This window comes from Apodemus sylvaticus, chromosome X (genome assembly GCF_947179515.1).
Source record: "Apodemus sylvaticus chromosome X, mApoSyl1.1, whole genome shotgun sequence".
NCBI classification, from domain to species: domain Eukaryota; kingdom Metazoa; phylum Chordata; class Mammalia; order Rodentia; family Muridae; genus Apodemus; species Apodemus sylvaticus.
Window position 1 is genome coordinate 98821462 of NC_067495.1, and position 25935 is coordinate 98847396.

The 25935-nt window shown below is 41.0% G+C and overlaps 1 long non-coding RNA gene across 1 annotated transcript in view; it reads left to right on the forward strand.

Moving 5' to 3' along the window:
• LOC127674967 (uncharacterized) overlaps positions 1-24804 on the forward strand; it is a 35832-nt gene extending 11028 nt beyond the window's left edge. The window contains exons 2-5 of the long non-coding RNA XR_007975422.1: positions 8480-8590; positions 10083-10324; positions 23321-23762; positions 24405-24804. This is a non-coding gene — a long non-coding RNA (uncharacterized LOC127674967). The remainder of the gene's footprint in view (positions 1-8479; positions 8591-10082; positions 10325-23320; positions 23763-24404) is intronic.
• The last annotated feature ends 1131 nt before the right edge of the window (positions 24805-25935 follow it).

A 25935-nucleotide genomic window follows, 5' to 3' on the forward strand; every position in this document is an offset into this window, starting at 1 on the left:
ATAATTCATGCATGAGAGTAGTATAGCCAATTTTTAGTGCCGGTCTGAGGAAAATATAAAATATTTGGAGAAGGGAACCTTCATGTTCATAACCCACAGTAAGATGATGGAAAAGCAGGGCCGGTGTTTTGTTAGACAAGTATTTTATGAGTTGGCACAACAGCCCTTCACATTGGAGTATTGCTTTTGGGAGGCCCATATCCCTGAACCCCTCCTCAAACTCAAGATGGCACTATGTGTGCGGAGTCACGGCTATTTCAAATTGAAGTGCCCAAATTTACTCATCCTCCCTGTGTCTGGGCTTTCTGTCTCAGCACTTTCTGCCTTTTCACTTCCGGCAGGATTTCATACTTTCTTTTTTTCTCATTAATTTACTCACTTTATATCCTGATTGAAGCTTCCCCTCCTCTCAGTCCCTCCTCACACAGCCCCTGTCCCCATACCTCCCTCCACTTCACCTCTGAGAAAGGGGAGGTTCCCCCCATTAGTACCAACCCATCCTGGCACCTCAAGTCAGTGCAGGACTAGATGCATTGTCTCACACTGAGGCCAGACAAGGCAGCCCAGTTAGGGGAGTAGGATCCACAGGCAGGCAACAGCTTAAGGGACAGCCCCTGCTACAGTTCTTGGGGTACCCACATGAAGACCAAACTGCACATCTGCTACATATATGCAGGGAGGCCTGTGTATGTTCTTTGCTTGGTGGTTTAGTTTCTGATAGTTCCCAAGGGTCCAGGTTGGTTGACCCTGTTGTTCTTCCTGTGGAGTTCCATTCTATCCCATCCAGGTTAAATTCTAACCATATCTGTGCCTGAAATGTCCTGGGACAAACAACCATATACCAGTCCTTAATGGTCAGAAGTAAGCTTGTGATCATTTTTGGATTGCCGATGTTTTAATACAAGTTCCTTTATGAGCCAGGAGGACAGCAGGTGTGAGGATGCAAATACGCAACAACTCCGTCTTGGCAGGCACTAAGAGCTGCCACTGAGCCAGAGGAAGGAGCATTTACCTTGCTACCATCTTTCATGTGTCAAACTGAAGTGCCACCTCTGTGGGTGTGCTGGGGTGGTGTTCTTCAGAGTACCAACGAAATGGTCACATGTATTTTGGGTTTGGAGGAAGACAAATGACCACTTGTATATGCCTCCTCCTCTCTGCTCAGCTGGGATGCTTGGTAAGACATTTCGATTTGACTGGCAAGCACTTGTTGTTTTTGGCTCCAAATAGACTCAAATAGACTCTAATAGGAACAGTTGCATTTCTTCCTTTTCTGGAGTTCTAGTTTTCTTATGCAGGTTGAAAAATGAACACAAAAGCTCCAACTTCATTATGCTTCGGTCACAGGCAGGAATTTATAGCAAGAGCCCAGATGTTTGCAGCTCATGCCAGGGTATTTTGATCCTAATGTAACAGAGCTCACATTTTCAAGTCAGAAAACAATATTCAGAGGAGTTGAAACTTTGAGTTTTCAGGTTTCCAGGCCAAATGATGGGTTTCTGAATCTATTTTGGGACATTCTTCCCTCATCTCTTTCCTCTTCACCTTCAGAGTGCTTTGTTCCTTTCCTGGAACTAGGTCTATGCTGTGCAAATCTCATTTTGTTCACATACCATTTTAAATCATCGTTTTGTAGGACAAAGGCATCTCGAAGGTTTTGTACCTTGATTCTTGCTTTCATTACTCTTTAGTTTCTTTCTGGTAATTGTGTTTCATGCATTCAAGTAATACTACGTGTAACAACCTTTTCTTGGACACAGGGCAGATCTTGTGCCAAATGCACTCTGTGTATTACTCTTTTGTTTCTCTGGACACTATCTTAGGAAAATACTGTTATTGCTTCTGTTTTGCATGTGGCATATATTGAGGCTTATAGGTGAGCTAGCTTCTTAAGATTATGCAATGGTAAAGTTGGTCTTTCATTCCTGGTTGTTTGGTTTTGAGTCAGTAGTTAGTGTGTGTGTGTGTGTGTGTGCATATTTGAACGTAGTGTATACACCTGAGTAGGTATCTGTAGAGGCCAGAGAATGACATCAGGAATTCTTCCATCAACTCGGATTTCTTTCTTTCTTTCTTTCTTTCTTTCTTTCTTTCTTTCTTTCTTTCTTTCTTTCTTTCTTTCTTTCTTTCTTTCTTTCTTTCTTTCTTTCTTTCTTTCTGACAGGATTTTTGACTGGACACAGAGATCACAGTATCTTCTTGACCAAATGCTCAGCAAGTCCCTGGGATCCCCCCTTTTATCCCCCACAGCTGGGCTTAAGGCATATGTTACCATGTCCTACTTTTTGCATAAGTGCCGGGGGCTCTGAACTAAATTCCTCATACTTGCCTATCAAGCATTTTACTCCATCCCATGAGTCAGTAGTTTTAATACTGCTGTTGTATTTAAGTGAGTACCTATAATTGTCTGCTGGGCGGTAGGTTCTTTAGGGCATGCTAAGGGTAAAAAAAGAAACACAATTCTTGGTTCCAAAGAATGTGAGCTGGAAATGGAGAAAGTATTGAGCATATAGTAATGACTGTGCACCTCACCTTTGCCTCTCTTTGGGATTCTTTAGGGGAATCAAAAGAAACGACACTCGACAGCACTTTGTTCAAGGTATAGTGATAGGTGAATGTTAGCAAGATTATGCCAAGACTGTTCCCCTCTCGAGTCAGTTACCTGTGTGTCTGAAAGCATATGTATTAGAAAGTTAAAACACACAAATCTGGGTTGAAGAGTTGGTTCAGCAATTAAGAGCTCTTGCTGTTCTTGTGGAGGATGCAGGCTTATTTACTGACACCCACAGGGTGACTCACAACCACCAAGTCACTTACAGAGGATTTAGCACCCTCTTGTGGCCTCCCCAGGCACTGGGCATGCATATAGTGGTTGGTGTACATACACACATACAGACAAATGTTCATACACATAACATATAAATAAATGTATAAAAAATATCAAAGAACTGTTTCTGTCAAATGTGGACTTTTCCTGTCAAATCATGGTATTTTCTTCCTCCAATTTTCTTGGGAAGGTAATGATGGTCATAGGTGGTTCATGCTGTACACTGTTCACAGTGCTTTGCAGTTCATAGGTCATTGAATTGTATTTGAAGGATCGTGCGTGGCATCGGCATCCTAGATTTCTCACTCCATGCCCCTTTCCTCATCAGTGCCTAAGTAGATCAGTCTGACCTTGATTTACTGAACTTCCTCCCTCAGCCCCCAGAATTGGGATTCTAGGAATGCATCCATATGCCCAGCTCTGAAGGTTTCTTTAAACTTTACATCCAGATTGCAGTTTCCCCTCCTTCCTCTCCTCCCAGTCCTCCCTCCATTTCCCCTCTTCCTCTTTCCTATCCACTCCTCCTCTGTTTCTCCTCAGAAAAGGGGAAGCCTCCCCCGGAAACCAACAGGCCTTGGCATATCAAATTACAGGAAGGCTAGGTGCATCTTCTCCCACCAGGCAGCCCAGTTAAGGAAAAGGGATCCAAAGGCAGGCATCCCTTGTTCCCTTTTAAGAGTCTCATACAAAGACCAAGATGAATAACTTTTCCATATATCCAGAGAGCTGAAGGCTTCTTTTTGTTCTTCCTAGTCTGGCTGTTTTGGGTTTTAGTGTTTATTATTCTTTTATGCTTCATAGAAAATTTCTCACTTTAAGTTTTGGGGTCCAACTTAATCTTCAAGACTCTTTTCTATTACTGATCATATGGAAGGAGTATTATTAAGGTCTTAGAGAGGAGGGTGTAAATTGGAACTCCTAATGTGCTATAAATAATTTTCCTGTGGTTACTTAACTGGGCGTGGTGGCGCACACCTGTAATCCCAGCACTCTGGGAGGCAGAGGCAGGTAGATTTCTGAGTTCGAGGCCAGCCTGGCCTACAGAGTGAGTTCCAGGACAGCCAGGGCTACACAAATGAGGCTCAGAACTGCATATCTATGCAAAAGAGACTGGGAAAATCAGTTTCAGTCTACATGTTAACCCATACCAATAGTTCTGTAAATGGGAAGGAAATGAAAACAGACTTGTCTTGGTTATTCTCAAGAAAAGACCAGTGCATGAGGAATCAGATCCTGAACATCTAGAAGCATCAAGCTCAATGTCACTGTCAGCTCTTCCCAAGTCATGCTTATTTCCAGGTAATGGCTCAGTTTTAGGCCCAGTTCCCCAGACCGTTTAAATGGAGAGAAGGTAAAACTGTCCCCAACATCCAAAGTATAATTTTACCTAGGAGATTTATATTTTTACATTGATACAGAATATAAATATTGTAAATGTCCTCCACTCTGTTAGCCTCTTTTTTTTTTTTTAGCGCTATAGTTAATGGGCTAACTTTTTGTCTTGCCACTTTATCAAGTTGATGGAACTGTTTAATGAAATCCATGGAGATTGAGCAATTTAGTCTGACGGTCAGTAGCAACCCTTGATGTAAGTAATTTCCAGCAATACTGTATGCATCAAATGTCCAACCTGCCACTGGTTATCAATATCCATTATGCTTTTGGTTGGCTTGAGCCATTAATAATATGTCAGATTAAGCAATTAGGCTGTCTCTACTTGCCAGAGGAAATTGTTTTTCCCTAACAGATGATATTGGTTTTGTGGCTGTGCAGATAAGTACTTGGTCAAAATGTTTGGCACATTCATAGCCGGGGAGCGACTCTTTTTGATAGATAAGGAACAAGGACTGAAATTCACGGGGCTAAGGGCCTACAGACAACCCTGAAGGAATGTATTTTAGGCATTTCTTCTTTTAACACTAGGAATGGCTTAATTACTGCTGGCAATCTCCAGCAAGGAACTTTATTTGTTAGGTCTGAGAGCACAGATCGAATGGAACCAGGCTAAACAAAAACACCCAAGTTTTGATTGTAAATGTGAACAAAGATTCTTTGGAAAGCACATTGGGAACGCTTTTGGGTGTTTCTTATTTTTTTTTCACACTCTGGAAATGCACGATGAAAAAGAAGGGAAGGGAAGAGTTCAGTTGTGGGGCGTGGTGGGCGGAGACACCCACAGACCTTCCCTCCACCCCACAGCACAGGTGGGCCACAGACACACAGAGCCCGGCCTACCAGCACACAGGTCAGCAAGGGATGAGGAAGACCTACAGAGACCTGCGGACTTCTACACCATCCATAGACCTGCCTGCTCTCTAGAGCACAGCTTGCACCTCAACATGAGGGTTAGAGATAAGCATTTGCCATCATGCCATACGGCTTTTACTGAGGATGGTCACACGGGGGTGGGGGGGTGGGGTGTTTGTGAGCTATGTGGCCAGCCTACAGTGGGAGCTACCATAATGTGCAGGTGGAACTGGAGACTCTCAGATGGTGCTAGAGGGGAGTCACCTGTAGTGTGTGGTCAACCCCACTGTCTGGAGCCATAGTGCAGTCCCAACCCGAGCTGTTGCTGTCGGCCATGTCTGGGTCCATGACTACTTAGTAGCAGGCAGGGGGCCAGTGTGAAAGCCCATGAATCATATTAATACCATAGAACATGAGGATATTCCTAGTCAGGGCCATCTCCTGTCACAGGCTGCAGTGCTTTGGAGAATTGGTCCCCTCACTGTTGGTAGCACTTGGGAGAGCAATTCTTTGCCCAGATAGTCCAGTAGAGGTCCTGGTGGTGGGGGTGTGGCTAAGCCGGCCTCCAGGGTGTGAGCTAGGGACAGCTGACCCTACCACTCCTTCTTCATGAGGTGGCCTAGGCGAAGGGAGAAGCCCTGCCTCCTGCACCTCAACATGTTAGGCAGTCAGGAGAGATGACCTTGGGGTTCAGAGGGAGGGTGAGCTGGCTCCATCACTCATCTGTTGTGAGGTGACATGGCTGTAGGCCAATGCCCTTCTCTTCTCCCCGCTTGTCACCTGGGATAGTTGAGAGAGCTAACTCTGAAAGCAGGAGAGCTAGCCATGCCTCCTCACTGCCTGGGCAGCACCATGGATGTGGTCCTGAGGCATGGGTGAGCCTGCCCTGAGGGAGTGAGAGCAGGAGAGCTGGCCCAGTCAGTCCCTCTCAGGCCGCAGCACTTGGGAGAGCAGGCCCCAGGCCTTGACTGGGCAGCACTGTGGAGCTCGCTGACCAGCTTACCTACCACCCCGGCTCAGATCCAGGGCTCTCAATCGGCCTACCACAACATCTATATCAGCTGTGAACAGTGGGGTGAGCGTAAGGGTCAGTCCTGCTCTTCCAAAGCCAACAACAACTGGATAACTGGGAGGAGTCTCAGTGAGGATCCAATACTGATTGTGTCACAGAAGCCAGAGATCTCAAACCAGACCAAATGACTCATAGCAATGAACATCTGCAAGTAAAGATGTGTGGACAGAGGGATATACTGTGGGGCACACTGTAGCATACTACAGTTTTCATGATAAGATATTTTTTCTATGCTGTGTGTGTGTGTGTGTGTGTGTGTGTGTGTTTTATTTTGGCAGGAGAGCTTGTAAGAGGGAAGGATAGATAAAAGGGGACAGGAAAATGAGTGAGGCTGGGGGGGGGGTCCATGATATGAAACTCACAAAGAATTGATAAAAAGTTCAAAAATAAAAAAACAGAAATGAAAAGTATAATAGTAAACAAAACAGTCTCCATGAAATTTAAACAATTTGATGAAGATTTTTTGTCCATCATCATGAAATTAAGCACACAGTATCAAATTGTTTTAAATACTGTGAATCAAAGATCCATATCACCACAAGAATATTTTAAGAAAGGCAACCAATTTGGGTCTGGATGTAAGGAATACATTTCTGACAAAGCACTGCCACTTACTGTTTGGCTAAAGATTCTTTTCCTTTACTTAGCTAGAAACCATGGCAGCCAAGGAGAAGCTCGTTACATGGTGGTTCCTCTGCTTTGGTATTTGGCAGAAGCGAGTGGTGGCGGTTGGTGGGCAGAGGCAACAGCAACTGACACCCTCAAGTGTTACTGTGTCTTTGTAGGCCTTAGATACCTGAACGGAACTCAGCCTTCCAAGGGTTAAACTCTGAATGCAGTCCTTGGGCATGGTGACCTTTGGTCGCTGTTAGAAGCTTCTGTTGGAATTTTAAACCTGGGATCTGAGAACCTTAGGTCTGAAGACTAGATGAATATTTCTGAAACTCTACTGGTAACCCCAGTCTTTAGTTTGCTCCTTGCCGGCTTCGCGAGGCCTTTCCATTGTTAGCATGGTCTCTCTGTCCTCTCCTGCCTCACCTCCTGTTGCCTTTTTTTCCCCCTCTGCTCTGACTGCTTTTCAACTGCCCGGCTTCTGTCTTCAGCTGTTCATCAGATGGCTGCCTTGTCACTTTTACAGTGTGGCGTGGTAACTGCTCAGTTATGGCTGCCTCTGTTCTTGTGCCTGTGCCGTTCTGCTGTCACTGCCACCTCTGCTGTTGCTGCTGCCACGTGGCCATCTCAGCTTGCACTAGTAGAAGTGAAATGAAATGAGTGCTCTAGAAAAACCACTATGGGGCCTGATGCAGCCATGCCTGGAGTGGCAGCATAGGCAAGTACTTCTCAGCCAATTGACCCAGTGGCTTATTGTGTGAACCTAAGAAGTATGTCTATACCATCCTAGAAGAGTGTTCCTTCGGCTCTTTATTCAGTCCAATCCCAATCTTGCCATGTAGCATCAATTACAGCCCCGGAGGCTTCTGTTTTTGGACCAATGACAACCTTGTCTCAGTACTAGTCACAGTATTTCCTCTTCCAGATTCCCAGAGACAGTGCTCCAACTCTGGCCAAGGTGAAAAATATATGGCCATCTAAAGTTTATTTAACCTTGTGGGAGCCAAACAATTCTGCTTTGAATGGTTTCAAACAGCCTTGGCTAGGACTATGTCTTTAGGAGCTGGGGAAATCAGCTCTGATCATCTTGTAGCATTCCAGAGGTCTGCTGCAGCTATAATGGTGGTCCAGTTGGCTAAGGCAGCCAGGGCTGCAAAGGGAGAGTCCAATGACTACTCATTAGGCAGTTATATTTCCCTTCCCCAAATGTCTTGGCTTATATACAGGAAAGTGAGCTTTAGGAAGCGTGCTTGCAGTGTAAACCTAAGGAACTTATCATAAAAGCCAGTGGCAATTTTAACAGTGCTAACAGTGCACACTTGCCCAGTGCCCCAGGAAGATGTGGGTTCCCTTTAACTGTCTCAGGCATTTGACTTGTAATATTAAAGATGATTAGAAAGGGTTCAGGACAATCTTGGGGAAGGCAGATTGGGAAAAGGAACTCAAGGAAGGAAGGAAAGACTATTTTTTTTCTAAGTAGAAGTGACAGTATGCGATTGGAGGGGATATGGGGTGATTGAGGATGGGGTGGGGGGTGTGCAAACTATGACCACAGCATTTCTAGTTTTTGTAAATGAAACTTTTTCTGATGTCGCTGTGCTGATTCATTTCCTGATGATTTCTGGTTGCAAAGCTGAGAAAGTGCTGCATTGAGTTGTTCCCACAAAGACCATATGGCCCTATTGGAAGACCTAAAATATTTGTTCTCTGTTCTTTCACAGAAAATGTTTGCTGAAATTTTTTTCCTGAGACCTCAAAGAAAGTGAAGGTGACATGAAAGGTGAAATGATGTGGAAGATGGTAAAGTTGGATCTTAGGCAAGACCCAGATGGGTGAGGCAGGTTTTTAGTTATACTACTACTACTACTACTACTATTACAACAACTACTACTACTACAACAACAACAACTACTACTACTACTACTACTACTACTAATTTGAGGTTAATGGAAAAGAAGGAATCTGAAAAGAGCTAACCTGGCATGGGCTGCTAATGTTCTTTTTTCTTTTTCTGTTCTTTTTCTTTCTTCTTTCTTTTTTTCCTTTTGGCTGTTGTTCGTTCATTTGGTTTTGAGACAAAGTCTCTTGTAGTTCAGGATCACCTTGGAATAGCTGTTTAATTGAGGATGACCTTGAACTTCTGATCCTCCAAATCATGGTGAGGTTTATGAAGGTCCTGAGGATGGAATTCATCCTAATGAACCTATGAGAAAAGCAAGAAAGTTTTTATTTTTATTCCAAATCCCAAGCACTGTATGTGAAAAAATGATTCTTGGGGTTTATGTACAGGTATTCAAGTCATTTTCAAGCCAAGCAAGTTAACTTATTCTAGAATATATATTATTCTAGACTTATATTATAATATTATTAGCTTATTAACTTATTCTAATTATTATAATTATTAACTTATTCTATAATATATATATTATATAACTTATTCTAGAATATAATTATATATATATATATATATATATATATATATATAAATAATTAGCCATCCATTCTGATTAATGTCCCTAAATCACCAAATCAACTGTACTTCAGGATACCTACCGTCCTAATGTCTTAAGCCTGATTATTATATCAGAAAGGATATGAGTAGCTGGAGGCACGGTTCAGCAGTTAAGAGCATTTCTTGCTCTTGTAGAGGCTCCAGGATTTGATTTCCAGCCCCCACATAAAGGCTCACAAGCTTCTGTAACTCCCCTTCCAAGGGCTCTGGTGCCCTCTTCTGGCTTTTACAGGTACTACATGTAGACAGTGCACAGATGTACATGCAGGCAAAACTCCACACATACACATTTTAAAAAGGACACATTGCCCATATATTCACAGTTGGACTTGGTACTTTTTATTTTATTCTTTTTCTTTTGTTTTGGTGGAGGTTACAAGGATATGGGGTGGATATGGGAGGACTGGAAAATGAATGTGATCGGGATGTTATGTGAAATTTCCAAATATTGAATAGAAATATTATGTTAAAAAGGATATGATGTCCCAGGGCTGGAGGGGATGGGGAGGGGGTACATTTAGGATAAAAATGAACTTTTGTGTGTGAAAAGTGCTTGTGACACATGTTAGTGTTTGATATGAACTTGTGATTGAAATAAGTTTTTCTCTTGTTGTGAAGAGATAGCAGGACCAAGTCAGCACTTACAAAAGAAAACTTGGATAGCATTGGGATCTGCACACAGTTTCAGAGGGTTAGTCCCATCTTGTCATGTTGGGGAGTGTGTCAGTAAGAAGGCATGGTTCTTTTTTTTTAAAAAAAGGGGGGGGGTAGAGAGATGGCTCAGCGGTTAAGAGCACTGTCTGCTCTTCCAGAGGTCCTGAGTTCAAGTCCCAGCAACCATCCGTAATGAGATCTGATGCCCTCTTCTGGTGTGTCTGAAGATGGTGGCTCACAACCATCCGTAATGAGATCTGATGCCCTCTTCTGGTGTGTCTGAAGACAGCTACAGTGTATTTACATATAATAAATAATTAAAAAAAAAGAAGAAGGCATGGTTCTGGAGATGGAGCTGAAGCTTTAGATCCTGAACTACTGGGAGCAGGCCGAGAATGAGGTAGGTGGAGAGGGAAAGGGAGGGAGAGGTAAAGGCTGGGCCTGGTGTGGGCTTTTAAAACCTTAAAGCCCACTCTGGTGATACACTCCCTATAACAAGGCCATCCCTGCTTCAGCAAGAGCACATCTAATCATTCCCATGCTCATTCAAACCACACACCTTTCCTCTCTTATTTTTTTTTTCATGGAAAGCTCATTGGAGGGTGTTATAAGACATTTAACGGTATTAATAAATTTGTTTCCCTTAATTATTCTATGGTATTTTATAGACAAGGAATTTGAGGAACACTGATATTCAGACACCTGATTGAGGTCAGTCAGGTGTAGTACAATGGTTTATAATGTTAAACAACTTGATAGTATCTAGAATCACCTAGGAGGCAAGCCTCTGGGTATGCCTGTGAGAGATTGTCTAAAAGTATCATTTCCTGAGTTGAGATCCTGAGTTGATTAAAAAGGAGAACCTGAGCTGAGATCCAGCAGCCAGCACTCTGTGCTTCTTGGCTGCGGGTGCAATGCTCTCACTTCCGGGTCATGATGGGTTGAACTAGGAGCCAAAAAAACCCTTTCTTCCTTCAGTTGTTTTGTTGGGATCACATCAACAGGAAAAGTAACTAGTACAGGTAACAAGTCCCATCCATGTCCTGTTGGCTTGAATAACATATGATGCAATATTTGTGGTTGTGTGGGAATCTCCTTGGTGAATGAGTTACAGATACTATCAAAACATAAGTGAAGTCTGAATTTGCCATCATATTTTGTCAGAATATAAGCCACAGGTTTGAGGGACTGTTGTCCTCATATAACCTTAAGAACAACAAATAAACAACGTACCAAAAACCAAACCAAACCAAACCAAACCAAACCAAACCAAACCAAACCAAACCAAAACTTCTCTCATATAGTACATTCAGACTGTATCATTTCCTCCCCCCACTACTCCAAGTTCCCTCCATCCTCCCCTCTCTTCCAGATCCAGTGTACCTCCATTTCTTTTCATAAAAGAGCATGCCTCCCAGGGATTATCAGCCAAACATGGCTTATCAATTTACAATTAGACTAAGCACAAATCCTCATGTTAAGGCTGGACTGGGCAACCCAATAGGAGTGAATGGGGTTCTAAGAGCAGGCAAAAGACTCAGAGACAATCCCCATTCCCACTGTTAAGGGTCACAAAACACTAAGCTAAACAATCACAGTATGTATGCAGAGGACATAGCGCAGACCCATTTGGGCTCCCAAAGAGTCAGAGATAACCCCCACTCCCACTGTTAGGAGCCCTAGAAGAAGACCAAGCTACATAACCATAACACGTATGCAGAGGATGTGGTGCAGACTCTCACAGGCTCCCTTGATTGCCGCTTCAGTCTCTGTGAGCCCCTATGATCCCTGCCTAATTGACTCTGTGGGTCGTGTCCTCCTGGTGTCCTTGACCTCTCTGGTTCCTACAAGCTTTACTCCCCCCTCTTCTGCAGGATTTCCCGAGTTTCACCTAACATTTGTCAGTGGGTTTCTGCATCTGCTTGCACCAGTTGCTGGATGAGGCCTCCCTGATGATGATATGCGTATATGATATGATATGTTATGATATGATGTGATCTAGGGGTATAGCGGAATATCATTAGGAATCATTTCACTGACTCCTTTTGCCAGTCGTGTTTGGTTCTATCCTGGCTCTCTGGGCTATTCAGTTTCTGGTTCCTGGCCCTCCAGGCAGTGTCAGGCATGGATCTCAAGTTACATGAGTCATTGGTTGGCCACTCCCATGAGCTATGTGCTACCATTATCCCAGAACATCTTGCAAGCAGGAAAAATTTTAGGTGAAAGGTTTTCTGGTAGGGTGGGTGTATCAGTTCCAGCACAGGAAGCCTCGCCTGGAAGATGGCCAGTTGAAGCGCCGGCTCCATATCCCCTGTCACTAGGAATCCTCACCAGGGTCACCCTCACAGGAGCTTCCACTGCATTAGGTTTCTACACTGCTCTCCAAATTCTCCCCACCTCAGTTCCTGTCATCTCCTCCCATACTGCTTCCCTCTATTCCTCCCCCTGCCTGAGTTCTCCTGTTTCCATCCCATCCAGGCTCACCCCACTTACAAAATGTGTTCTATTTCCAATTTCCAGAGAGATCCAGGCATCCCCAACTTGATCTGCCCTTGTTACTTTCTGTGGATTATAGCATGACCATTCTTTACCTAAGAATTAATTTCCACTTGTAAATGAGTACATAGCATCTTTGTCTTTGTGGATCTGGGATGATTTTTTTCTAGTTCCATCCATTTGCCTGCAAATTTTATAATGTCATTTCTTTTTCTTTTTCCTTTTTAGCAGCTGAGTAATACTCCGTTGTGTAAATGTACGTTTTCTTTATCCATTCTTTTGTTGAGGGGCATTTACTTGTTTCCAGTTTCTGGTCATGAATAAAGCTGCTCTGAACATAACACTTTAAAAACATATTATCTCTAACTTCCCTATCCAGTATCAATCCCAAATATTTATTACATGTTATATGCATATTATTACTTCCAAGCCACACAGAATTCCTTTCTAAAATTGAAAATAGATTATTTTCTCATATGGTATTTCCTGATTAGAGTTTTCCTTCCCTCTACTCTTCCCAGTTTCGCCCCACCTCCCCTCCCCTCTAGACCTACCTCCTTTTTTATCTCCCACTAGAAAAGAACAGGCTTTCAAGGGACAACAAAACACAGCATATTAAAGTATAATAAGATAAAACTATCCCATATAAGTGGGCTAAAGCTCTCTCTTCCAACCTAGCAAGATGGCTAGGCTTTATACACAGATGGGGTTTATAATATATGAGATTTTAAAAGTTTATATTTTTGTGTATCTCTCTCTCTCTGTATCTTGTATGTATGCATGTATTGTGTGTGTTTGTGTTTGTATGTTTGTGTGTTTGTGCATGTTCAGAAGCACATGCACTTGTGAACTCCAGAAAAGGGTTTGGATCCTCTAGATCTGGAGTTATAGATGGTTGTGAGCTGTCCTACATGGCTACCTGGAACTGAGCTCTAGTTCCCTGGAAGACCAGTAAGTGCTTTTAGTCACTGAGTCACATCAACAACCTCTGTATGATTTTTTTGGAGACAAAGTCTCAACTACATAATCTGGGCTGGCATTGAACTCATGATAGTCTTATGTGATTGTGCTGAATTCTGGATATTTGCTGTTATGTCAGATGTGAAAGTTTAATTTGAAGTAATACTAAATGAAAAACGCAGAAAAAATTAATAGGTACAATTATGTAACAATATGTGAATACATATGACACTAATAAGACCATATTCAAAACTGTTATTAGAGCTTCTGGCATAGAGAATTTAAAATGGTAATTAAAATAATATATTTGGAAAAAAAAAGTCAGTTATAGTGAATTGCTTTCCTGATATTTCCTAAGCCCATGGTACTATGGGCTTAGGAAAAGGTCTCAAGGCTATTTCTAGATATGCTAAATTCATTTTCTCTCACATTTTCCCAAGCTGGCTTGACACTTTTCTGTGTTCAGGATGTACACATTAGTCTCTTGGTTGGTAAGAGTTTGGTTCAGCATTCTTGTCATCATCAGCTAAAAATGAATAGAACTACTTAATGACAATCTTGGCAAGAAGCCCAGGAACCAAGTTAAGGCAGTGGAAGCAGCACCAAGGAGAGTCGTGTGGTTAAAAATGAAGTCCAAACCAAAGCACAGGAAATCACAGGCATCACTGGCAGATATATGCACCAAGTTCTGGCAGTATCATCTTCCTATACTAAATAACTGCAACAAAACCTCAATCATATTTGATGTAAATCCAGTGGCTCTGCCGGATTCAGCAGGTGTAACTAGAGTCAGGTCTGGCTTATCAGAATTGGTGGTGACAGCAAGTTTGTCAGGTGTCTGAAACCCACAAATTATCTGGAATACAGGGGATGATACTCTTCACTGTAGCTTAGCTTCGTTTCCTGCTACTGTGTTAACATAGCTTTACAAAAGCAACCCGATGGAGACACAATTCCGGGTTACAATTCATCATTGTGGGGAAGTCAAGCTGAAGCAAGCTGAAGCAGCTGGTTCGCATTATATTCATAATCAAGAGCAGAGAGCAACAAATCAACTGCACAATCAGCTTTCCTTAGAGAGTGGCCTGGGTAGTGAGGAACTGAAGGCTCCATCATGCAGCTACGAGTGAGAGCTCGTCGATCCATCTCAGGTAACTACAGCCGTAGTCATAGCAGCAGTCTGCTTAGAGGTGCCGAGTCTAAACCTAGTGGTTTAGTGATGTGTGCTGTTTGAGCTGCTAAGTGTTCTGCTCATTTCTTATGAATCAGCAGATAATAATTAATACAGTGGCCCTGTGTTATTTGATTATAATTCAAAACTGTCTGGAATTACTGGGGAACTGGCAGCATGGGATATATATATATATATATATATATATATCAGAATGCTTACCCCAAGACAGCTGGTTTGGGGCTTTTCCGGGGCAACCAATGAGAACAATGGATAAGTGCTGAGTGTTTGATGTACACTGATAACTGTCCAGATCCTTTGTCACCATGGGTAAGCATCCCAACCACCGGGTCCTATAGTAGCAGGTATGGCTCATAACCTTTTCTTTAGAAGTTGTCTGAAGTATTGTGTTTGGATGGGAGAATACAGAGCAAGTGTTACTGAGCACACACAGTAAGCCCAGAACTCGTTAGGACTACTGAGAAACCTAGGGAAGGCAAATCTGGATGCAAACCTGAGATAAAGGACAAGAATGCTAGTGTGAGGACCAGCTACCAGTGTGAGGGTCAATGGAGGCCTTCAATGCATGTAGGTACCCTTTGATGCCACATACCAAGAGTAAGGCTCTTTTATGTGGCTTAAGATTTTATTATTCTGTTAGATCCACTTGAACTATGACAGGTTGCAGAATATAACTTAGCCTTTCTTCTTAAATAAAATTTTATTTATTTTTATTTTATATGTATGGCTGTTTTACCCACCTGTATGTCTCTGTAACACAAAGATGCAGTGCCTGTGGAGGCCAGAAGAGGACGGTAGATCCCCTGGAGCAAGAGTTATATATGCTTGTGACTGGTGTAGATACTGGGATTTGAACCTGGATCCTCTGGAAAAGCAACCATTGCTCTTAACCACTGAGATAACTCTTCAGCCCCAAGTTTTGTTTTTTGTTTTTTTTTTTTAATGACTAGAATTGGGTTTAGAGGAGTTAAGCCTGAGTTGAAAAACTATTTCTACTATTTTTCCCTCTTTCAAATATTGTTCATCCAAGAGACAAAATTATGAGGGGCAGGAATCCGTGATCGGGTATTCATTAGCAGTATTAGTTCCTGTACTCTTAGAAGGATAGCTAGATAGCCTTGGCTCTGGCAGCTGTTGAGGCTCTGACAGCCAGGCCTTCCTGGGAAGCTTACATCTGGGTATGGAGAACATCTCGAGAGAGCTGAGCAGCTGGTGCTGAAATTCGTGTTCAAGTGTCTGCTAATTCTATCGCCTGAATGTTGCATGGCCCTCTCAGCAGAGTGACATTTCACAGCTTTCAGCTGCTATAAATCACTGACCTTGAGAGCCTCAATGTTCAGCACCTAATCCATCAGGCTATCCGGGCACTTGAAGCAGTTTAAGACTTTGAATAGAAATAGACCCAAAGACATGCTGTCCCCACAAAGCCATTCCATTCCAAAATGATTAAATGTCTGTGCTCCCAGAGGTTTTCTGTGATAGTTTAGAAGACTGGCATGAATATACCCAGACAATTTTTTGTATGTGTGTTCAGGCAGCAAAATCCTGATGGAGATGAATATAGGCCATTGCAGCATTCCCAGGCTAGCATTCAGATATAATGTCTTTGTTTTAGTTGAGCTGTTATTTGGGCTTTGTTTTCTCCAGAGGAGGGATTTGGTGCTCTGAGGTCAAAAGCCCATATTTGAAAATAACCATACCTTGTGTTTTTGCCTAGTTTGTAAACAAGTAGAGAGCAAAGTAAGAGAAGGGAGAGCCAGTTAGCTTCTTTAGCTCATTGAGTGCTTGTTTCCTTTCATAGCTAGGGTCCCCAGGGACATTGTCTGCTAGAAAACAACCCCCATTTCTTCTGATCCAGATGAACGTTGTGGCCAATATTTGAAGTAGAAATGATTTTGTAGGTTGTCTCTAAGGCTAAAAAGTTCAGGTAAATTTTACTATCTAAATGAGTTTGCACAGTCAGTGTACGAGTTCATGTGGCATGGCAAAGGTGGCTTAATTAATCACAAGGAAGTCAACATTCCTCCATTTCTAAGAGTTGTCACTGAGGGAAAATTCTAAGCTCTACTTACATCTAGTGTGACTAATTCCTGACAATGGAATGTGAACTTTAGTGATTTATATTTAGTGATTCATGAGCATAATGATCTTGACATTGTATCAAAGATGCAAGATTCAAAAACTGTAAAGAACCTGAGTTGCTTTAATTACCACCTAAAAAGGTCACCTGCTGACCAGGAATACCCAGTTAGTACTGTTAGAAGAGCAACAAATACTAGGCATATTTGTTAAAACAGCTAGTAGTATCCTAACAAACATGCATATGTAAGGAGACTAGAGAGGAGGGGATGGATTAAAATCGTGACTGTAAGGCTAGTCCTTAGACAATAAGTCTTCTGACCCACAGAGTTTCTACAAATACTCATTTCTGGTCCTGTCCTTACCAAACACAATTACGGAGGGCTAGCGGAGAGTGAGAGCTACTTCATTTAAAATAAGATCCTCCCAGTGACCTCTGTGCACAATTCCTTTTGGCAAGGATGGGGGAGGAAATGAGTGAGACTTAGATTCAGAAGATAAAGATGAGAAATCTTTAGTGATAGCTACTTGAAAATTATAGTCAAAAGTGAGGAATGATTAGTATTTAAAGTAACAGAGATTTCAAGAATAAACATTTAATCTGGCAGGGTGATATGTTCTTGAAGTAAGCAATGCAGGAAGAGAAACAGACTTTCTTGAAGTCGATCTTTAGATTTAATGAGTTTGAAGTGCCCATTAACTACTAAGTAGAGATTTACTCTAGTTATTCTTCAGTATCTACAGGGGTTTCATTCCAGGAGGCTCTGAGAATACCAAAATCTAGGGATAATCATGTCCTTTAGGTAAAATGACATGGCATTTGCATATAACCCATATATATTATTCTATGTATTTTAAATCTTTTCAAGGTGATATAAATCATCTAACACATTGTAAATGCTGTACCATAGCTTTTGTAACTTATTTGGAAAATGGGAAGAAAAACATGTCTGCATAAGTTCTAAAGTATTACTTTAAATACTAATCATTCCTCACTTTTGACTGTAATTTTCAAGTAGCTATCACTAAAGAACTGTCTGCAGATGCTAAACACAAAAACCTCGTTCAATCTTTAAGTTGGTGACACAAGCAGAAGCCACACACTAGACAAGGAGCTGAATGAAGGTTTGTCTGTGTGACAGAAGTAGAGAGTGAGAGGGGTGAAAGGATGGGAGATCGGCAGAAATGGGTGTGGCTGTTAGGGACAAGGTGAGACGAATTCAAGAAACTTACATTTAAATGATGTAAGGCTAATCTCAACGAGGTTTGCTTAATGGTGTGTTATTCCATCTCTCTACTATATACACATCATTTTGAGATGTCAAGGAGGATACCTGAAATGGGAAGTACTCAGTAAAAATATTCTATCATCTCTCTCTCTCTCCAATTTCATACATTATCTATCTATCTATCTATCTATCTATCTATCTATCTATCTCTGGCTCTGATTCTTTAAACTGAGCCAGAAAAGTAGCACTTTTTCCTATGACTTTGTTCACGGTCAGTTATTCCTCTTAACTCTTGCTTGTACCACTATACTTCCATTATGACTGTTCTTCCAACTTCTGGTAGTTCTTCCCCTTTAAAAATATATGCATTCATCCTCATACATTTTAATTATCTCTTCTGGATTTCTCTCAACTTATTAGATGTAGCTTCTCATCTAACTCTCAGCTTTTGACTTTCCTTTGAGTGTGGTATCTTTTGATGTTTAGGGCAAGAAGAATTTTCTCCCATAAGGGAGATGGAATTGCATAGAGCCAATGCATGGAAAAACTAGTATTTTGATATGTTTCATAAGCATTTCGAGGTCCTCAATTATGCTGAAGATTTGTGAAACCAAAAACTGATCATATTATTTTCTCCTTTCAGATTGTTACTCCTTTCTGTTATCTAGGCAAAAAACTTTCCCACCAAACACACAGTTTCATTTTCATGTCACTGAATTCACATAACTATGGAAAATATAATCAGATGGAAACCAGTTGAGGCATCTCCAAAGACAAAAACAATTTTATGATTTCCCAGGTCCATGTTCAAATTAGAAAATTTCTCATCTAGCATCACATTCAGCTAAAGCAGACATCAGATATCAACACTTGAATATTGGAACTGATGTAAATTTGCTATACCCAGTACTTTAAAAAAATTCCCCCTGTCCACTGGAAAGCATACAGACAGAATGTGAGATCCAACAGTTATTTAATTTAAAGGTCATTATCATGCTCAGGGGGCTAGGAGCTATATTTTCATGAAGGCTTATTTTACATTAGGTATTATGCTATGTACTATTATTTTTTAACCCTCATAACAGTCTTGTTACCTCAGACTACAGATGACAAAAATGTAGACTCATAGAGGCAAACAAATATATACATCTCTTCCAATCTCCAGTCTTTAAGGCATGTGCGTACTCTATGTCAGTGCTTCAAATTCAGTCATTTGAAATTCAGTCTCCACGTCTTAGTAACTTTTTTTCTCTTTTAACCATTTTGAAAAGATATCTTGAAAACTCTCTCTCTCTCTCTCTCTCTCTGTGTGTGTGTATGTGTGTGTGTGTGTGTGTGTGTGTGTGTGTGTGTGTGTGTGTGAGAGAGAGAGAGAGAGAGAGAGAGAGAGAGATGTACAAAGAGATAGAGACAGACACACAGAAAAAGACACTCAGAGAAAGTTATTCATTCAGGTAACATTTTAAAGCAATTTTTGTATTGCTAATGGAACACATCTGGGCTGTAACCTAAATTTTATTTTCATTTGCTCATTTTAATTTTTCAAAATTTAACTTTAATTTAACTTTATGTGCATGGGTGTTTTGTCTGTCTGTCTGTTTGTGCACTTCATGCATGCATTGTGTCCAAGGAGGCCAAAGATGACAGTGAACACCCTGAAACTGGAGGTACAGATGGTTGTGAAACTTTGGTTCTCTGCAAGAGCTGAAAGTGATATTAACCACTGAGACATTTTTCAGTCCTATATATCCCAAATTTTTAAACATTATGGAAATATTTTTAGGGTACAATGAAATTAATAGATGTAGCCAAGGAAGAGAATCAATTATTTACATCAGGCCCACATTATGGTTCAAGCTAATTATTCCCAGCCTCAAAATTATTCATGAAAATGAAAGCATGGTAAAATAGTATCAAACAATTTCAATAGTGTGAATGATTACCAACATGTTCTTGAGACTAGCACACATTGATGCCCAAGGTATCCTTCCATGACTAATCTCTGATCTCAATCTGTTCTCTGAGGGTCCTTGTTGAAGAAGTTCAAAATGCTAGCAGCATGATATAATCTCATTAGGATGCTATTTGTACCCTTTTCTTGGCTTTGGGTATCTAGTTATAACTTTTGCTCTCAAAATTCAAGATGTGCAGGCAAATGCCTCCCATCGCACTGCCACTTGAATTCTGTTTAGAATCTCATTTCCCGTACAACACATTAATACCATGACCTACGTGCCTTAATTTGTCTTGCTGTGTGATGAGACATCTGTGATCTGGAAACACCTAATGAGCACAGCATTACATCTCAGAATACAATAAGCCACGGCTCAGTTAACTGGACAGTGTCAGCCTGGCAAGAGCCAGAACTTGGAAATAGACTCAAATACTGGCTTGAACAAGCAAGAGCTCATAACCATACAATAGATTCAGTCGAGAGAGGGAAAACAAATGCAGGTGATAGGTCAAAGTTACGGTAAAGGAAAATTATTAATTGTTGAGACAGATGATGAATCTCTAATATATACCTTCAGTTAAGACTTACTTTTTCTGATCTTAACTCCCATGTCTGAGTCATTTCCTTATTTGAAATCCTATGGCCACTTCAAAGTCAACATATTCCATTTTTTCTTGTGATATACATATATTAAATCTGATTCCCTTCAATTATCTTCGGTATTAGGGGAAAACCTCATAATCCTCCCACTTAATCTAACAAGAAAACTTGTGGTGGTAGCTGGGTTTCTATTGGTCACATTCCTCTTCCATGGATATTAAATTCATCACTAATTCCTAATAATTTTCCCTTTTTAGATGACCTTATTTTTCTTTCTTTCTATCATTATTGATGTCCCTCTAGACTCAAACACCAAATAATTTTGTCACCTGGACATCTACAATAGCCACCTAAATGGCTTTTCTGTCTCCATGTTTGCCTCTATTTTCCTCCAACTATAACTACTATCCCTCTTCCCCTCACATGAAAAAACTGCTCTCTTGTTGTGAAAGGGTCAATCTTGGTCGGCCTCAATCCATGCCAGTATCTTTAGCATTGCATCATAGCTCTTTTGTCTTCTATTCAGTGCTAGTATGACATGTGTTGCCCAGGTTTCAGTAAATGAGGCTACAACTCTAGATTAATTAAATTTTAATTAAGCATTCTATGAAACAGAGCACAAGATGACTTGTAAGTCGACCCAGAAATCTCTCATCTTGTGATGATTGATGAAAATAATGAGATGTGGTACTGACTAATGCTGGGTTGCCAATTTTATTAAATTGTTTGTCGTGAAATAATGATTACTAGAAGTCAATTAACAACAGTGTTTAGTGCTGTACAGTCACATTAGCCCTTATCTTTTCCCACTTCATACTATGTATGCAGGTGAAACATTTAGGGCAGATGTAGATAAGCATCTATAACAAACTGTGATATTGTGGATCAGCAGATTCAATCAACTGCTGTTCAAAATATTTGAGAGAAAGATGTCTGAGATTATTCTGTACAGATTTTTATTCTTGTGATTATTCCACAAACTTCCAGTTAAAAATGATTTATTCAGCATTAAGCTTATGTATTTTTAGTAGATCAGAGGTGATTTATAGTATATGGCGATTCAAATACAGTCATATGCAAACACCATACTATTCTGTATAAGGGACTTGAGCATCCTAGGGTTTTTATATCTGCAGAAGAGTCTTGGAACCACTCCTTCATAGATACAAAGGGAAACCAATAATCTTCTTCCCCGCTTACAGAAAAGAAAAAAAAAAACATGACTGAGAGCAAGAGTCATAGCATGAGCATCACATAGTACAGACACATAGCAAAGGCATAGCAAAGCATGAGAATTAAGATTAGATGTAAGGTTAGGAGTAGTAGATAGCACTAAGGAGGTCTTCACTATCTGTCAGACATGGAGCATTTCTGAGTACTTACTTATCCTTTCAATCATTCCAGGTTCAATGTGGTAATTTCTTGGGTAGGAAGTGACAGTCACCATTTAAATTCATGCAACCTCTCCCTAGAACCCATGCTTTTAAACATTCTTCACTAGCCCTATGTGTCTTCTTGTTTTAATTCTGTCTGTTCTCTAGGAATCATCTGTTCTCTGTTTCATCATCTTTAAAATGAGAGACCAGGTGAAATCTCAGGGTGGTTTTGATTTGCATTTCCCTGATGACTAAGGATGTTGAACATTTCTTTAGGTGCTTCTTAGCCATTCACTATTCCGCAGGTGAAAATTCTTTGTTTAGCTCTATACCCCATTTGTAATAGGGTTATTTGGCTCTGGGGTCTACCTTCTTGGGTTCTTTGTATATATTGGATATTAGGCCTCTGTTGGATGTAGGGTTGGTAAAGATCTTTTCCCAATTTGTTGGTTGCCAATTTGTACTATTGACAGTGTCCTTTGCCTTACAGAATCTTTGCAATTTGATGAGGTCCCATTTGTCAATTCTTGATCTTAGAGCATAAACTATTGGTGTTCTGTTTATGAAAATTTCCCCTGTGTCCATGTGTTCATGGGTCTTCCCCAGTTTCTTTTCTATTAATTTCAGAGTGTCTGGTTTTATGTGGAGGTCCTTGATCCACTTGGACTTGAGCTTAGTACAAGGAGATAAGAATAGATCAATTTGCATTCTTCTGTATGCTGACTTCCGGTTGAACAAGCACCATTTGTTGAAAAGGCTATCTTTTTTCCACTGGATGATTTTAGCTCCTTTGTCAAAGACCAAGTGACCATAGGTGTGTGGGCTCATTTCTGGGTCTTCAATCCTATTCCATTGATCTACCTGTCTGTCACTGTACCAATACCATGCAGTTTTTAAAACTATTGCTCTGTAGTACTGCTTGAGGTTTGGGATACTGATTCCATGGGAAGTTCTTTAACAGTTGAGAACAGTTTTAGCTAACCTGGGTTTTCTTGTTATTCCAGATGAATTTGAGAATTGCTCTAACTCTATGAAGAATTGAGTTGGGATTTTGGTGGGGATTACACTGAATCTGTATATTGCTTTTGGTAAGATGGGCATTTTTACTATATTAATCCTGCCAATCCACAAGCATGGGAGATCTTTCCATCTTCTGAGGTCTTCTTTGATTTGTTTCTTCAGAGACTTGAAGTTCTTGTTATACAGATCTTTCATTTGTTTGGTTAGAGTCACACCAAGATACTTTATATTGTTTGTGACTATTGTGAAGGGTGTTGTTTCCCTAATTTCTTTCTCAGCCTGTTTATCCTTTGAATATAGGAAGGCTACTGATTTGTTTGAGTTAATTTTATATCCAGCCACTTTGCTGAAGTTGCTGGTGGAGTTCTCTGGTGGAGTTTTTTTGGGTCGCTTAAGTATACTATCATATCATCTGCAAATAGTGATAATTTGACTTCGTCCTTTCCAATTTGTATTCTTTTGACCTCATTTTGTTTTCTAATTGCTCTAGCTATCAGAATGGCTAAGATCATGGGACAGCAGGTGATGACGAGGATGTGGAGAAAGAGGAACACTCCTCCACTGCTGATGGGATTGCAAGTTGGGACAACCACTCTGGAAATCAATCTGGCAGTTCCTCAGAAAACTAGGCATGATACTACTGGAGGACCCTGCTATACCACTCCTGGGCATATACCCAGAGGATTCCCCAGCATGTAATAAGGACACATGCTCCACTATGTTCATAGCAGCCCTTTTTATGATATCCAGATGCTGGAAAGAACCCAGATGTCCCTCAATGGAGGAATGGATACAGAAAATGTGGTACATTTACACAATGGAATACTACTCAGCTATTAAAAACAATGAATTCATGAACTTCTTAGGCAAATGGGTGGAATTGGAATATATCATCCTAAGTGAGGTAACACAATCACAAAAGAACACACATGGTATGTACTCACTGATAAGTGGATATTAACCTAGAAGTTCAGAATACCCAAGGCACAATTCACATATAAAATGATGCCCAAGAAGAAGGAAGGAGAGGCCCCTGGTCCTGGAAAGGCTGGATAAATTAGTGTAGGTGTATACCAGGAGAGGGAAGTGGGAGGGGGTTGATTGGGGAACAGGGGGAGGGGAGAGGGCTATGGGACTTTTGTGGGGGGGACTAGGAAAAGGGAAATCATTTGAAATGTAAATAAAGAATATATCTAATAAAAATAACAAATGTGGAAAAGAGACAGCCTTTAGATCAACAACCTTTAGGTCCTTTTCTGATCTCAATATAGTCATCACAAAAGCTAATATTTACTGTTTACTGTGTGTTAGACAATGCAAACACTGTGTAATTATCAAATGGCAGCACAGTCCTGATGCCATGGAGATAAGATGCTCATCTTGCCACTTAATACACTGGTCTCAACTTTCCTAATGCTTTGGCCTGTAGTTAGAATGTTGGTTTCTTAAAAAAACCAAAACATCCCAGTTATGTTATGTGAATATAGTCTTGTTTTAATCACAGGTGTGGGATATGGGGCTGCTTTAGTTTGTCCATAGCAGCTAAGTATGGTTTCTCTTGTGTTCTGGCATAGGTGTGATTTTTGCCAGCTGAAGACAGTTTCCATTTGGAATTCTGGGGACTCTTGAGAGGGTATAAAATGCCAGCGCCCAGACAGAGAAAGGAGGTGTCCGTGTTCCCTGCTGCTGCTGGTGCTGTTATAGTTTGTCAAGTGATCATGAGCAAAGAAACAAGAAGTGGAATAAGAGGGAGAGGAGGAGGAGAGCATTGGAGATATCTTGATGATGAAGATTGGACTTGCCCCAAGGAACTCAATTCCCTGAATCAGTAGAAAGTAATCTAATGAGGTCTAATAAGATCAATGCCCACTTTCCCCTCTAACCCTCTTTCTCTTCTACCTAGTGTTGGGGATTGGAAGGGATTGGGGAGAAGAGAGGTAGGAAAAAAGAACCCAATAAAGTACCTAAAAATCATGGTTACAGTGATCTTTTAATACAGTTCCTCATGTTGTCCAACCATAAATCTATTTTTGTTGCTACTCCATAACTATAATTTTGCTATTGTTATGAGTCATAATGTAAATATTTTTGGAGATAGAAGTTTGCCAGAAGGGTCACAGCCCACAGGTTGAGAATGCAGTGTTAATACAGTGGCATTGACAGATAAGGCCAATAAATCACAGACACATGCTTGTAGTACCACATGGAGGAGATAAAGCATAGGATTTGTGTGTGAGTCATATTCATTAGCAAAGTCGTGGCAGAATGCATGCAGTCCCTAGAAATCTCATTATGTCTCTTCACAGGCCAGGCTGGCATATTCTGTAAGCGCTCTGTGTAGTCTAATTATCAGCAAGGGTAGGCTCTGCCTAAGTTAATGCATGGAGTTTAGGAGAGAGAGTACTCCAAGAAGAGTGAACTCTGACACAAACACGCTTCACATATGTATATATATTCTAAGAGGCACTGAGAAACATTCCTAACAAGGGATGGTCGCCAAAGGCCTTTACTTTTTGAAGATGGACTCAGTGCAGTTGAGTCTCTTTCTACTAAATTACCTAAAACGAGAGGGAAATGAGTCCACACGGTCATTTGCTTCCTGTTGAGGATTCCTGACAGAACTGGAATCAAATTGTGCTGGCTAGTCGTATTTCAACTTGACATAAGCTAGAGTCACCAGAAAGGAGGGAGCATCAAGTGAGAAAATGTCTCCAGAAGATTGGGCTGTAGGCAAGCATGTAGAGCATTTTCTGAATTAGTGATCAATGTGGGAGGGCCCAGCTCATTGTGGGTGGTGCCATCCCTGGGCTGGTAGTCCTGGGTTGTATAAGGAAGCAAGCTGAGCAAGCCATTAGGAACAAGCCAGCAAGCAGCATTCCTCCCCGGCCTCCACATCAGTTCCTGCCTCCAGGTTCTTGCCCTGTTTCAGTTCCTGTCCTGACTTCTTTTGATGATGAACTATGATGTAGAAGTATAAGCTGAATAAACCCTTTCTTCTCCAACTTGCTTTTGGTCACAGTATCTCTTCATAGCAGTAGTAACTCTAAGACAAAACTCAAACTGCGTGATGCCAGAACGTAGCCTCTTAACCAAAGACCCAGGATG